The sequence below is a fragment of the Crotalus tigris genome, unplaced genomic scaffold (assembly GCF_016545835.1).
Source record: "Crotalus tigris isolate CLP2741 ecotype Arizona unplaced genomic scaffold, ASM1654583v1 scf7180000017753.6788120, whole genome shotgun sequence".
In the NCBI taxonomy this organism is placed as follows: domain Eukaryota; kingdom Metazoa; phylum Chordata; class Lepidosauria; order Squamata; family Viperidae; genus Crotalus; species Crotalus tigris.
The window spans coordinates 621,698-635,389 of NW_024096615.1; the positions used below are offsets into that span (position 1 = coordinate 621,698).

General features: G+C 36.6%; 1 protein-coding gene across 4 annotated transcripts in view; it reads left to right on the forward strand.

The window, feature by feature from the left end:
• Positions 1 to 13,692, forward strand: part of CRACDL (CRACD like) — a 91,494-nt gene that overhangs the window by 10,306 nt on the left and 67,496 nt on the right. For all 4 annotated transcript variants that reach the window (XM_039340602.1, XM_039340598.1, XM_039340600.1 and 1 more), the window contains exon 2: positions 749 to 922. The gene's annotated coding sequence lies outside the window, so the exon portion shown is untranslated. The remainder of the gene's footprint in view (positions 1 to 748; positions 923 to 13,692) is intronic.

The following is a 13,692-nucleotide window of genomic DNA, read 5'->3' on the forward strand; positions in this document are numbered from 1 at the left end:
TGTCAAGTTTGGGAAACACTGGAATAAAGGAATTGGTTGACCTTTATTGCTTTTTCTTCCTGCCACTCTTCAAAAACTGCTCATGACCTTGAAATTGAGTTTTGCTGATCATTTATATAACTGATTTATCTCCTCTTGGAAACACTGGCTGTTGTTTAGGTTCTTACTATATGAACCACACCACTGTGGAAGGCTATCAGATCTGCGCTACAAAAGTCCAGAGGACTCTGACAGTTTGATGTATACTGCTGTCTAGATTTTAGCTTCCCAAATTGAATAGCCCTATTCCATAATGATTCGTTCACAATATAATTAAAATAAATAATAGACACGATATATGAAAACAGCCTATGTTTAAGCCTTCACAAGGAGTTTCAAAGGAAAAAAAATATTTTGCAACATAGTTCTGAAAATTGTTAAATTGTATCTCTTCATTTCTGGTTTGCTCTGTCAAATTAGAACATTTATCATTGCTACTATGGGAAGATTGAAGCTGTATATTTTTATTGTAGAAAACAAAAACTATTTTTCTGAATTCTGAAAACAAAATAGGTGCTGGGTTTGTGGAAAGGATAGCATCTTGCTAGCATTTGTAAATTTTATTTTAAATTAGTATAAGAGGGTAGGTTTGGTGTGAAAATTGGAGCATGCTCTACCCCTAAAAGCGTTAGGCAATATAACTTTTGTTGCAAATAAAGAGAAAACAGTAACATGTGTTAGGTTGATTTTTATATTTGCTTATCAACAGGATATTCAAGGATACCATAGAACAGATGACCATGACTTCTCCCTTTTTCTGTGGATTGCTTTCATGGACCTTAAATTCAGTGTGGTTCCTTGATCACAAATAAATGATCTTCACATACTCAATTTTGCAAGACTAAAAATCTAATACTGCAGAAACTGTGCTAGATCACTCAAGGTCAGTAATATCTCCTTGTACTACTTCTTGCCATATTAGTACTATGTTTAGGAAATTGCTTTTTCTTTTCTCTTAATTGTGATAAGCCAATATGGACAATGGGTAATCATATCTTTACCACTTTTACTGAATCCAGTGTAAACTGACCCTGCCAATAGTAACAACAACAACAACAATATTTCTAAATTAACAGAGTTGTAGGGCTCTTAATTACTCAAATATGAAGTCACTACACTGTTAGCTCTTGCCCTCCTTTTCAGCAATTATATGGCCAATGCAATAAAATAAGACAAGATATTATGTTTACCCAGATTACAACATGATAGATCCCTATAAAAATAGATTTAGTTATCAGTGCATACATTGCTATTTAGTTAATTAAAAATTATTAATAATATCTCCTAAAATAACTAAACTCATGACCTAACTATGGCTTACCAGATACTCTCCTACATTCTGTATTAGATTTATCAGATTTACTCTGAGATGCAGAACTAGAAATCTAAAGTTGAAAAAGCTCCATATGTTTCTGCTTAGAGCAGTGGTTCTCAACCTGTGGGTCGGGACCCCATTTGGGGTCGAACGACCATTTCACGGGGGTCACCAAACAATGCAGTCCGCCATTTTTTCCCCCTTTTCCTTAGCTGTGCTACTCCCTTTTATTCTATTGGCTTTTGAAAGCCAATAGAATAGACTCTCTTGAATAGAGTCTAATTCTATTGGCTTTCAAAAGCCAATAGGAATTGTCCAGGCTGTCTCTGCCCTGCTGAGCCCGCCAAAAGTCCCATTCTGCAAACGGTGCTGCACCAGTTGAGTAGTCCTCAACTTACGACCGGTTGAGTAGTCCTCAACTTATGACCGGTTGGGGGTCGCGGCATTAAAAAGGTTGAGAACCACTGGCTTAGAGGATTAGTATGAATAAGTAAGGCATTTAATGAGCTAGTTCCAACTAGAAAAGCCAGAGATATCCTAGAAAGAAACTGGGTGGGACACCTATTCCTTCTTTATCAAATATCTCTCTTTGGATGGGTGGTCCTCAGGTGGAGGCAAGAAGCCAACTATGCGACAACAGAATCCATAGTCTTCACAATCGCCTTGCTCACAATGTTACACTGAGGACCTTACAAAAACAATAAAAAAGGATTGGTTGGAAACAAAAACTATTACATCATAAATGAATGCTAGAGCAAATGTTTCATTTAGCAATGAAAATTTTTGGCTTGATTGTGGTTGTTGAGAACTACCAGCATTCTAAATGGCATTGGAGCCTCGTTTTTCTGTTGTTATTGGCCTCATTTGCTACTCTTTACCAGTTTTCCTATTTGTTCGTGGTTGGGTTTTTTTCTGAATTGTATTGTATTTTATTCTTTTGGTTATACTGTGAAGAGCCCTGTATCATTTGGAGCTGGGTGGCAATTAATTTCCAAAGTAACTATTTCTGCAGTCAAGATATAATAGTGATAGTTAGATCATTTTGGATATGCTATCTGAATTGATTGGTGCTTATTGATTTTTTTATTGATTTGTAATAAACAAATTTATGGAAATAAACATTGTCAAAGCAAATTTTTCTATATTGGTATCCTCTCAAAATAACAAGATTACAAACCCTAAGCCATTTTTATGAGTTCAAAGTTTATACTGTACCACATTTTATCACATGATAACTCTTAAACTGCACCAAACAAAGCAACTGGGGTGTTCTCCCTGTCCTCTGTAATATATTTGTGTACAATTCTGCATCATTGTCTTTCCCTTGTAACTTGCCATGGTAATTGTAATTTGATGATTGAATAATATTTTTGAAATCCATTGCATTATATTTAGTCTCTGGAGGGGAAAATGATAATAATATTTTTTTTTTTTTGGAATACAACAACTACATTTATTTAAAATGTGGACAATCACGCAATATTTATACAGTAACACATGTTATGTCACTTCTGTGTTGGAAGTGAAGAATGTTTGAACTTTCTTAGACGGACTGTCCACTAGTGCTAGATGTTGATGTTCTTGTTGTTTTGAGGCCATTTTAATTCACACATTTTTTTTTATTATTAAAATTTTTTATAAATTTTTACAGAAAAACAAAATAACAATACAAAAAACAACATATACAAAAGAAAAAAAACTAAACATGACATAACAAAACTCCCCTTCCCCAACCCCCCCCAAAACCCCCCCTTCCCCCCCCCCTGAGCTTCCCAGAGCAGAATATAGGCTTTATTAAGAAAGAATTTTTTAAAAAAATTATATATATATATAAAAAAAGAAAAATATAACACTGAAATATATGTATATATATATGAAAATAAAAATTATAGAAAAGCTATATAGTATTTTTTAATATCCAATCTAAATTGTATAAATTTTATCCATTTATCCCAAACAGCAAGAAAATTCTCTTGCGTTTGTTCCTTTAAAAAAGCCGAAATCTTTGCCATTTCCGCCAAATAAGACACTTTAAGAAACCATTCCTGCATTGTAGGCAAAGATTCCTTCTTCCAGTATTGTCCTACTAACAGCCTTGCGGCTGTAATCAAATTTAACATCAATGTAACCTCCTTTGTGTCACAATCAGTAACTATACCTAACAAGAATAGTTGTGGAGTAAATTTTACCCTCCTTCTAAAAATTCTCTGAATATTCCACCATACCTTAATCCAGAAGGCTTTTATCTCTCTACACGACCACCAAATATGATAATAGGTGGCATCCAAACAACCACATCTCCAACATTTAGGCTGTAGGTCAGGGTACATGAAAGACATTTTTTGTGGATCAAGGTGCCATCTATAAAACATTTTATAAAAATTCTCCCTTAAATTCTGTGCTTGTGTAAATTTGACATTTCTCACCCAAATAATTTCCCAAGTATCCAGTGGAACTGATTCACCAAAATTCTGCGCCCATCTAATCATACAGTCTTTAATTAATTCCGTTTTTGAGTCCAATTCAACTAGAACCCCATAAATTCTCTTAATATGAGTTTGTCTTTGATCCTTCACTTGCCTAATAAAATTTCCATCTTCTCTGAGAAAACCCACCTTACAATCCACCTTCCATCTATCTACTAATTGCCTATATTGAAACCAAGAATAAATAATATTTTCTTGTGCTAACTCTTCCCGTGATTTTAACTGCCAATTTTGTCCATCCCAACTAAGTAGGTGTCTATAAGACACCATATCTATTTTAATACCTCTTTTTATTCCTTCTATCGCATGCCAAGGTATAGCCCATAATGGTACTTTAAAATCACTTTTATAATATTTTCTCCAAATCCTAAGTAAGGAAATTCTTAAAATGTGAGATTTGAAAGCCCAATCCACTTTTTTATTAAATATTAAATAGGCATGCCACCCAAAAAGTAAGTCCCATCCCTCTAGATGGAGTACCTCAAGATTTGTCAAATTTACCCAGTCGCTAATTAATGTTAAAACCACCGCATCATAATATAATTTCAAATTCGGTACCTTTAATCCACCTCTCTCACGGAAGTCTTGCATGATTTTAAACTTAACCATTGGCTTTTTCCCTGCCCAGATGAATTTATTAACGCCTTTCTGCCATTCACTTAAATTAATCTCATTCTTCAAAATCAGTAACATTTGAAACAAAAAAAGAAACTTGGGTAGAATATTCATTTTTATCACTGCAATTCTTCCCATGAGAGATAATTGCAACTTCTCCCAATTCTTCAAGTCTTTCTGTACACTAACCCACAACCTTTCATAGTTATTTTTAAATAATTTTGCATTGGAAACAGATAACATCACCCCCAGGTATTTTACCTTATTGACAATTTCAAAACCCGTCAAGTTAGCCAGAGTCTGCTTCTCCTGAATGGTCATATTTTTAGGTAAAATTTTAGTCTTATTAATATTAATCTTAAAACCCGAAACCAAACCATAATAATGAATCAACTGTAGTAACTTTACTACAGAATAAGTAGGTTGCGACAAAGTAACCACCAAGTCGTCCGCAAAAGCTCTTAACTTGTATTCTTTTTTGTTAACTTCTATTCCTTTAATTTCCTGCGACTCTCGAATTTTGATCAACAGTATTTCCAGTGTTAAGACAAACAACAACGGTGATAATGGACATCCCTGCCTGGTACCTTTCTCTATTGTAAAAACCTCTGACAAACCTCCATTAACAATAAGTTGTGCCGTTTGTTTTTGATAGATTACCGTAAGAGCTTGTAATATCTTTTCACCAAAGTTCATCTCTTCAATTACTCTTAACATAAAATGCCAATTCAGTTGATCAAAGGCTTTTTCAGCATCTAAAAATATCAGCCCTGCGGAGACTTGGTTGTTCTTGTCTAAATATTCTAATAAATTAATAATCTGTCTAACATTATTTTTCATATACCTGCCAGTTATAAACCCAGATTGGTCTTTATGCACAAGATAAGGCACAACCCTCATAAGTCTATTTACTAGAATTTTAACAAATATCTTATAATCAACATTTAAAAGAGATATAGGTCTATAATTCTTTGGTAAGGTAAGATCTTGATCCTCCTTTGGAATCAGAGATATAAAAGCACTACGCCATGAGGGAGGAATCTCTGAGCCCTGTAAGATATCATTGAAAAGATCACCTAATGGTTGAATCATCTCCATTAAAACTTTATAATAAACAGCTGTCAGCCCATCCGTACCCGGTGCTTTCCCTGACTTCAATTGTTTGATCGCTATCGCAATTTCTTCTTTAGTAATTAAGCCATTAATTTCATGTTTCTGATCCTCTGTCAATTTAGGGAAACTAGCCTCACTTAAGTATTTATTTATATCTAAAATTTGCACATTAGTAGATTTATATAATTTTTGATAATAATCTAAAAAAGATTTCTTGATCAATTCCTTCTGAAAAACTAGTTTACCCTTATAATTCATTTTATCTATTATTCTCTGTCTCTGTTTCTTTCTTAATTGATAAGCCAACCATCTCCCTGGTTTATTAGCATTACAAAAAGTATTTTGTTTCATAAACAATAAGTTAGTTGCAGCTTGATCCGCCAGCAACATATTAAATTGTGTTCTTAACAACTTTATAGATTCTTTAATACCTTCATCTGAAGGATTTAAAATCAAAGAGTTTTCTTTTAATTTAATTTCATCTTCCAATTCTTTACGTTTCTGAATCTGCTTTTGTTTGTGAAAGTTATTCATTTTTATCAATGCATAAATGCTTTACCTGCATCCCATACCATTGACATTGAGGTCCCCTTATACATATTTAAAGCAAAATAATCCTTTAAACATTCCTTTAACTTTTGAACATTCTTTTCTTGTCTAAATAAATTTTCATTCACCCTCCAGGATCTTCTCTCCTCCTTTTCTTGAATCAGCTCCATCCAAACTGGGCTATGATCCGTCAACGATCTAGGAAAAATCTTTACATTCTTTACTCTATTAAAAAAGTCCGTTGTGATCAAAAAGAAATCAATTCTTGAAAAGGATTGGTGTCTATCTGAAAAAAAAGTGAAGTCTCTCTCCTCTTGATTACATTCCCGCCAATAGTCCCTTAATTCCCAATCCTCCTTCATGTCAAAGAAAGCTTTGGGTAATTTTGCCTGTTTAAAAAGAGGAGAAGAACCTTTCTTATCCCTTTGTATGTCTAAGACACCATTCCAATCACCCATTAGTACAACGGATCTATAGTCCAGCAAAGTTATTTTTTGATGTAACAATCTGTAAAATTGTTCCTGTTGCTGATTTGGTGCATATAGTCCCACTATAAGTATTTTCTTACCATATAAACCAAGTTCAATCATCACATATCTTCCTTGGGGATCTGATTCTACCAAAGAAGCTGGTAGATTTTGCTTCACATAAATAACCACTCCCCCCTTTTTCCCAGGAGCAGAAGATACAAAATGAGATCCCAGACGGGCGTTGACTAAATACTTCTGGTCTTTAAGTAGAATATGAGTTTCCTGTAGGCAAATAACATCATTGTTATGTTGCTTTAAATAGTAAAAAATTTTCCTTCTTTTCTGTGGGGAATTCAACCCGTTAACATTCCAGGTCAGGAACTTTGCCATCTCCCCTGGCCAGGAGCCTGGAGAAGACTCCCTGGAGATCTGCCATTGCTGCATTTGTTACAGAACTCTTGGGTCTTGCTCCTCCCACCAGCAATGAAGCACTTTCGGAAGAAGATTCTTTAGCCTCTCTCTTGCGTTGCTCCTTCTCCTTACGTCTATATGCTGCACGGGTCATCCTCTGCTCTTTAACCTCAGTTTGACGTTGCCATTCAGCTTGCAACATCCCAGCAGAGACCAGACCTAATGCCTCAGATTGCTGTTCCAGCTCTTTGCCACTCAAAGGTTTCTGAATAGATGAAACTGAGCCTGCACCCAGGACCGTATTGTAGAACTCTTTAGCTTTATCAACCGTATTCAACCTGTAACGCATCCCCGCATGGCTCAGAACAATACCCGTCGGGATCTCCCATCTAAATGGCATCAATCTAGCTTTAAGCTCATTGGCTAGGAAAGCAAAATCTTTCCTGTTTCTTAAAATTTTAGATGGGATTTCCTTTAAAATGATGATATCTTGGGCAGCAATCTGGAACCTCTTATTATAAAAAGCTTGTATAATTTCATTGCGCAGAGACTTCTTTGTAAAATAAATCACAACATCTCTAGGCAGATTCTTCTGCTTCGCGATCCAAGAATTAACTCTATAAATTTTTTCGACTTCTCTGCGTAATTCTCCTTTATCCATATTCATAGCAACAGCTAGATCAGTAAGCACCATCTCCATCAGGTCTTGATTCATGTCTTCCTTAAGACCCCTGCTCCTCAGGGCATATTCCATTTCTCTGTACTGAGACATAAGGATATCTTCTTGTGAAGTCTCCATCTTCCTTTCCATATCTTGAAATTTATCCTCAAAGGAGTCAACTTTATCTGCCACTTCTTCCACTCTTGAATCCAGCTTCACCACCACCGTAGCCAAGCCTGATACAGCTGCAACTATATCTTGCCGCAAAATGGTATTATTATCTTCTAATGAGACCTTCATCCCACTTAACTCTTCTTTGATTTCAGATTTAATCTGTGTAACAAGTTGCTTCATTTCATCTCTAATTTGAGATACAGCATCAACCACTATACCTTTAATCTCTTGTGCTGACAGGCCTGGCAAAGGAGGAGAGGGTGGTGACTGGGTTGGTGGTATATGTTTAGGTTGTTATTGTGATTGTTGTGCAGTTAGAGTTATAGGAGAGGAAACCACCTTAGATGTTGTAAAAGGCGGCTGTCTCTTTGAAGCCATTTTATAAAATACAGTTCTCTCTTCCCTTTCCCCCCCCTGAAAAAGGGGAGGAAGGGAACAAAATTTTAAAAAAAGGCAAAAATACTATAGTTCTTAAAAGTCCAAAAAGGAAAAAAGAAAAAATCAAAAGACAAATCCAAAACCAGAAACAAAGAGATCAGCAACAGTCATTTAAGTCCAGTACTTTAAGAACAAAGAGACCAAAAAAAAAAAACCTCCGACACTTTCAAAACGCCATCTTATTTTCTCTCTCCAAGCCAGCAAAAAAGAACAAAGGAAAGATAGCCAAAACTAACTAAAAAAAGAAATAAAGCAGTAAGCTAAAAAAAAAATCCTTTAAACCGCTCTGTCCGTTTCAAAAGTTACTCACCAAGACGCTATAACCGCGGAGATAGAGGCGGCGGTTTCTTTTGCTTCCAAGGAAGCAAAAACAGCTGGGAGGCGGAGATCAGCAGGAGCTCCGAGGGAACACTCCTTCCACCCCCTCTAGGAATAAATCCAGAGGGGGTTCAGGGGTTCTACCTCTACTCCTGCGTTCTCTACCCCTTCCCTTTGCCCGGGAAGGGGATTCCGAACCACGGGCCAGCTGATACGCGCTGCGCTCCGCGGTTCTGACACCTTCCCAGCTGGACGGCTAATAAGTAGCCGCCATCGCCGTCGCCCGTACCCGATAATAATATTTTTAAGTTGGATATTGTTAACCATCAAAATAATAAAACTTGGACAACAGTGTACTGTATTCTCATAAGTAAAGACATAAAAATCACATGTGTGTGTCAGACTTGCCACAGACTTAAACCTCTAAGTAGAAAACAATCCTTGACTCCATTTGCTGAGTAAGGTATATTTTTATTAGACTTGAGATTGACACACTAAAATCTCTACATTATACTTTCCCCTCCATTCCCCTCCTCAACTGTCTTTCATTTCCTACCCCAAGGTAACCAATTAAAATCTTGCAAGCTTGCAAGCTGTTTTCCTAATGGTCAGTTCAACATGATCTGGTATGCTGCTCCCTCCTTCTTCCAGCTGGGTGACCTTGAAGCAGCTTCTTGAGAAGGCACAGCATCTACTTTCAATTTCCCAAGTATCCCCCATTCTCCATAGTTCATGGCAGACTGTCACCGCATAACAGCGAATTACAAGCAAGCATGAGTGGCAGCTGACAGTGTGTCCATAAAATCCCTTACCTTGCTTGACTATTAAAATATCAGATGCTTGTTAATGGACAGGAAGCCAAGTGGAATTCAAGTATCACCTATCTAGTGACATATCAGCCTGGGTACAAGGCTCTCTCCATTCACCAAGGGAGGAATTGGTTATTTGGAATTTGGAATGAGCATTTGGGATTGTTTGAAAAGGGCACTAATATTCCAGATGACAGTATGTTAGTTCTGAAGATATTGGTGTGCTACATTAATCTTCCACAGACAGAAGAAATATTGCTAGCACTATCCATGCTTGTCTCTCATCTGCTAATCCTATATCTCTGGAGATAAAAAGTCTTTTATGAAGGGTTGTTTATAAAGCTCAAAAATGCATTAATAATAATTAGCTTCTGTTTTCTGAAAATTCTGCTTTTTGTTGATTAATTTTTATTCGTATAAGACTATTGGATATATTGTAATCTCTTTGAAACAAAAATGAGCCTAAGTCTCATTGGCACCCAATGTGTAGAAGTCTCAATAGACTTAGATACGCCTAAATATTCTATGAATTGTTCTATCATAGACATTCTATTCTATCAAGATAGAGAAGTAAGAAATAAGAAATTGGTTTTATTATTTTAAGTTCATGCACTCTCTCTTAAATTTTACAGAATTTAAACAAGAAAAAATAAATGACATGAGAAAAGAATGAAACAACAGAATGCAAATAGATGTGAATAAGATTTTAAAATTTGATAAATAAATTAAATAAATAAACAAACAAGGAACCTTACATGTCATAAAATTACAATTTCATAATGTATATGTAAGTATTTATAAAATTTAAAAAGAATATCTCTTTTTGAACAAAAAATTTAAAATCCCTAATAAAGTTAAAATAAAGATTTCAGTGTTTTCAAATTTCATACAAAATGGACTATGGTATCTTTTAAGAGGTCATCAAAGGGGCACTTTTCATCTTAGATGATTATGTAGTATTGTTTCTGAGGAATTCAATTAACAATAATCATTAGGTATAAGTAAGTATACTTCCTGTGCATTATTTTTAATTTTTTTAATTGAAAACTGAGATTTTTTTAAAAAAAATCACAGATTGAATTATCAATCAATTTATCACACCTGAAGGCCAACACATAAATTAAACATTCAAATAAAACAAAACTAAAGAGAACCAACACAAGAGGACATAGCAATATATTACAATTAATGATGTAATCAATGGGTGACCAAGGTCTGCCTAGTTTTACAGACAGTATAACAAAAACTAGCTAGCTTCAGAAAAACTGAATCATACTCACCTGACAATAAAAATACATTGAGTATAGTCTAAAGCTGGATAAAACATGTAATAAAAATAATTATAAAATATTACAAAGGTCTAAAATTTTTATTTATGTTTCTGGCGAATCCCCAATGTTGTTGCACAGAATCTAGCCACCTGCGCCGTGATCACTGCCTGCTCATCCTTAAGCAGCCATTGGAGATAAATACTTTCTGAACGACCAGGATACCTATCAATTATGGGGAGGATGTGGTTTTTCCGAATAGCTCTATAGAAGGAACATCGAAGGAGAATTTGTCCAATGGTCTCTACCTCTCCTGAGCCACAGGAGCCGAGTCTTTCAGTCAATGGTATCTTTTTATATTTGACGTACAGGACGGCCGATGGAAACGCATGGCACTGTGCAAGCGAGAATGCTTTCCGGTGGTTTACTGACTCCAACTGACTAAGATACCTGGCAGGTGTAACCATGTATCTAATAGAGTCTGGAGCCAGAAACAGTGAAGCTATACCTAAATCCGCTTGCCTCTCGATGTCCTCTACCTTTTGACGCAAGGTTTGTTTTGCTTGGTCGTAGTCTAATTTGAGAACTGAGGCTGACAAGAAGCCTAATTTGGCAAGGTTGGACACAACTGCCTTGATCCATGAAGAGGAGAATTTATCTTGAAGAATTAATGGAGCAAGGCCTTGCAGAAAGCAACTAAGCCTTAGTCAGATGTTTAAAGAAGCTATACAGATTCTTGCTTCGACTTTTATCAATCCTGTCTCCAGGTGCAGAAGTGCATTTGGGATACAGCGCGGCATCTGGAGAATTGTTCTGATAAATTTGGATTGAACTCTTTCCAGTGGTGTAAAACATGAAGCTGAGGGTCCGAGCAAGGTCCTGTAGAGAAGCTGTGCTAGCGACTTGGCCAGAAAGAGCTTAACTGCAGCTGGAACATAGTGCTCCTTCCTTTGTGCAGAAAAATGTAAGAATGGCATTCGCTGATCATTGGCCAGAGGCAGCCACGTATTCTCCATGGGCTTTTTGTGAGCCAGTGGCATGGATGACCACACCTAGGTACTTAAAGATGGTTACTGCTCTATTTTGTGGCTATTTTAATACCATGAGTACCGTTTTGACCTTTTTGCAAAAGCCATAATCTTTGTTTTCTCATAATTTATGTCTAGTTTATTATATTTGCAATACTGGACAAGGGCTCGCAAGGCTCTTTTAAGGCCAACTGGAGTCCTGGAGAGAATCACAGCATCATCTGCACAGAGCAGCAGAACAATGCTTCGGTCACCTATTTTTGGGGGGTGGTAATTTGGATTATTTAACCATTTTGCCATATCATTTATGTAAAAATTGAAGAGCAAGGGAACCAAAATGCACTCCTGTTTAATCCCCTTTTGAATTTCAACTGACCTTGAGAGAGGCCCTAGGATATTACACCTCACCTTGAGGGATGTTTTGGTATGTAAGGCAGGTAACAGATGGAGGAGTCTGTGATCAATTGAGGCAGCTTCCAGCTTCTCCCATAGCTTAGTCCTTGTAACCATGTCAAAAGCTGCCTTAAGATCTATAAAAGCAGCATATAATGATACAGGTCTATCTGATGCATACTTTTCAATCAAATGATGAAGAACTAAACACTGATCTATGGTGCCTCTCCCCTCTCTAAACCCAACTTGTTCTTCGGCAATCAGGTTCTCAAGATCCAGCCACTCCTTTAATTTATCTTGAAGGTGTTTGGCATAGAGTTTGCTGATTATATTTATTGGTCTGTAGTTGGCAGGGTTGTCTCTCTTTCCCTTTTTATAAATTGGGACCACAATTGGCAAACCCCAATCCTCTGGGACATGGCCGGTAGAGTCAATATAGGTGAATAGCACTGCCAGGACGGGTATCCACCACTCCATATTATTCTTAGTAATTTGTCCAAAATGAAGTCCGCTCCTGGAGCCTTCCTTATCCTGAGTTGGCCAATGAGGGATTTAATTTCAGACTCTGAAACTGGAGGCCACCAAGGTAAATCCTTCATTATAGACCTTGTACTCTCGCTGGAGGGATCTTCATACATTCTCTGAAAATGAGTTCCCAGATTATAGGAGATATATGACAGTCTAATGGGGTATAGATTCTTTCAGAGTGGCAAGCTATTAGATGCCAAAATAAAGAGTTCTTTTGCATTGCTGCCACAATGAGTTGTTTCCAGGAAGACCTTGTGTCTTGTCTATTCTTGAATGCAATCAATGGCTTGAATTGTTTTTTAAGTATAAGTAACTGTTTAAGAATTGCTTTATTGCCATAGCCAGTCTCGCTTTTGTACTCCTGATATGCCAAGTTAAGGGCTTTCTTGGCTTCTATGCAATCCTTATCAAACCATGGTTTGGAGGTGGTACAGGACCTCTTAATTGAGAAATTTTGGTCATGTGCTAATAATGGTTGTAGCTCATAAACTAAACTTTTATATAGTTCTAATAAGTCTTGAGTCGGGTTGGTTGATATAAAGGTTGCGTGGATTTTTTGAAAATTATCCTCTGTTAGGGCTCTCCTTACCTTCTGATCAAGTTGTTGGGTCCATTTAACCTGGCATCTTGTTAGGCCGGCTGTAGAGATTGCAGGGATAAAATGGTCCTTGAAGGGTATCTGCCTGATAAAGGGCTTCATGTATATACACATAGGAAGACGATCCGTTTCTAGGTAAGGTAGGCCTTCAAAATTTTCTATATAATGTACTAAGTCCATAGAAGTTAAGATGTAGTCAATGGTGCTAGTTTTGTAGTCAGTGGTGCTAGTTTTGAACCCTGACATGAAGATAAACTCGCCAGGATAGTCACCAGGCCATGAGCCGTTAGATATGAAGAAGTTAAATTTATTTGCCAACTTGGCAAGACAGAGGCCAGCATAGTTAGCTCTAATGTCTTTAAAGAGTCATATGAGGGAGGCGTTGGTTTGTCTAGGGACCTCTGATGATGGGTATTGATGATGTTTCATGAATAATGTATAATCATCTGGTCCCAATCTGGCATTAAAGTCTCCCCCTA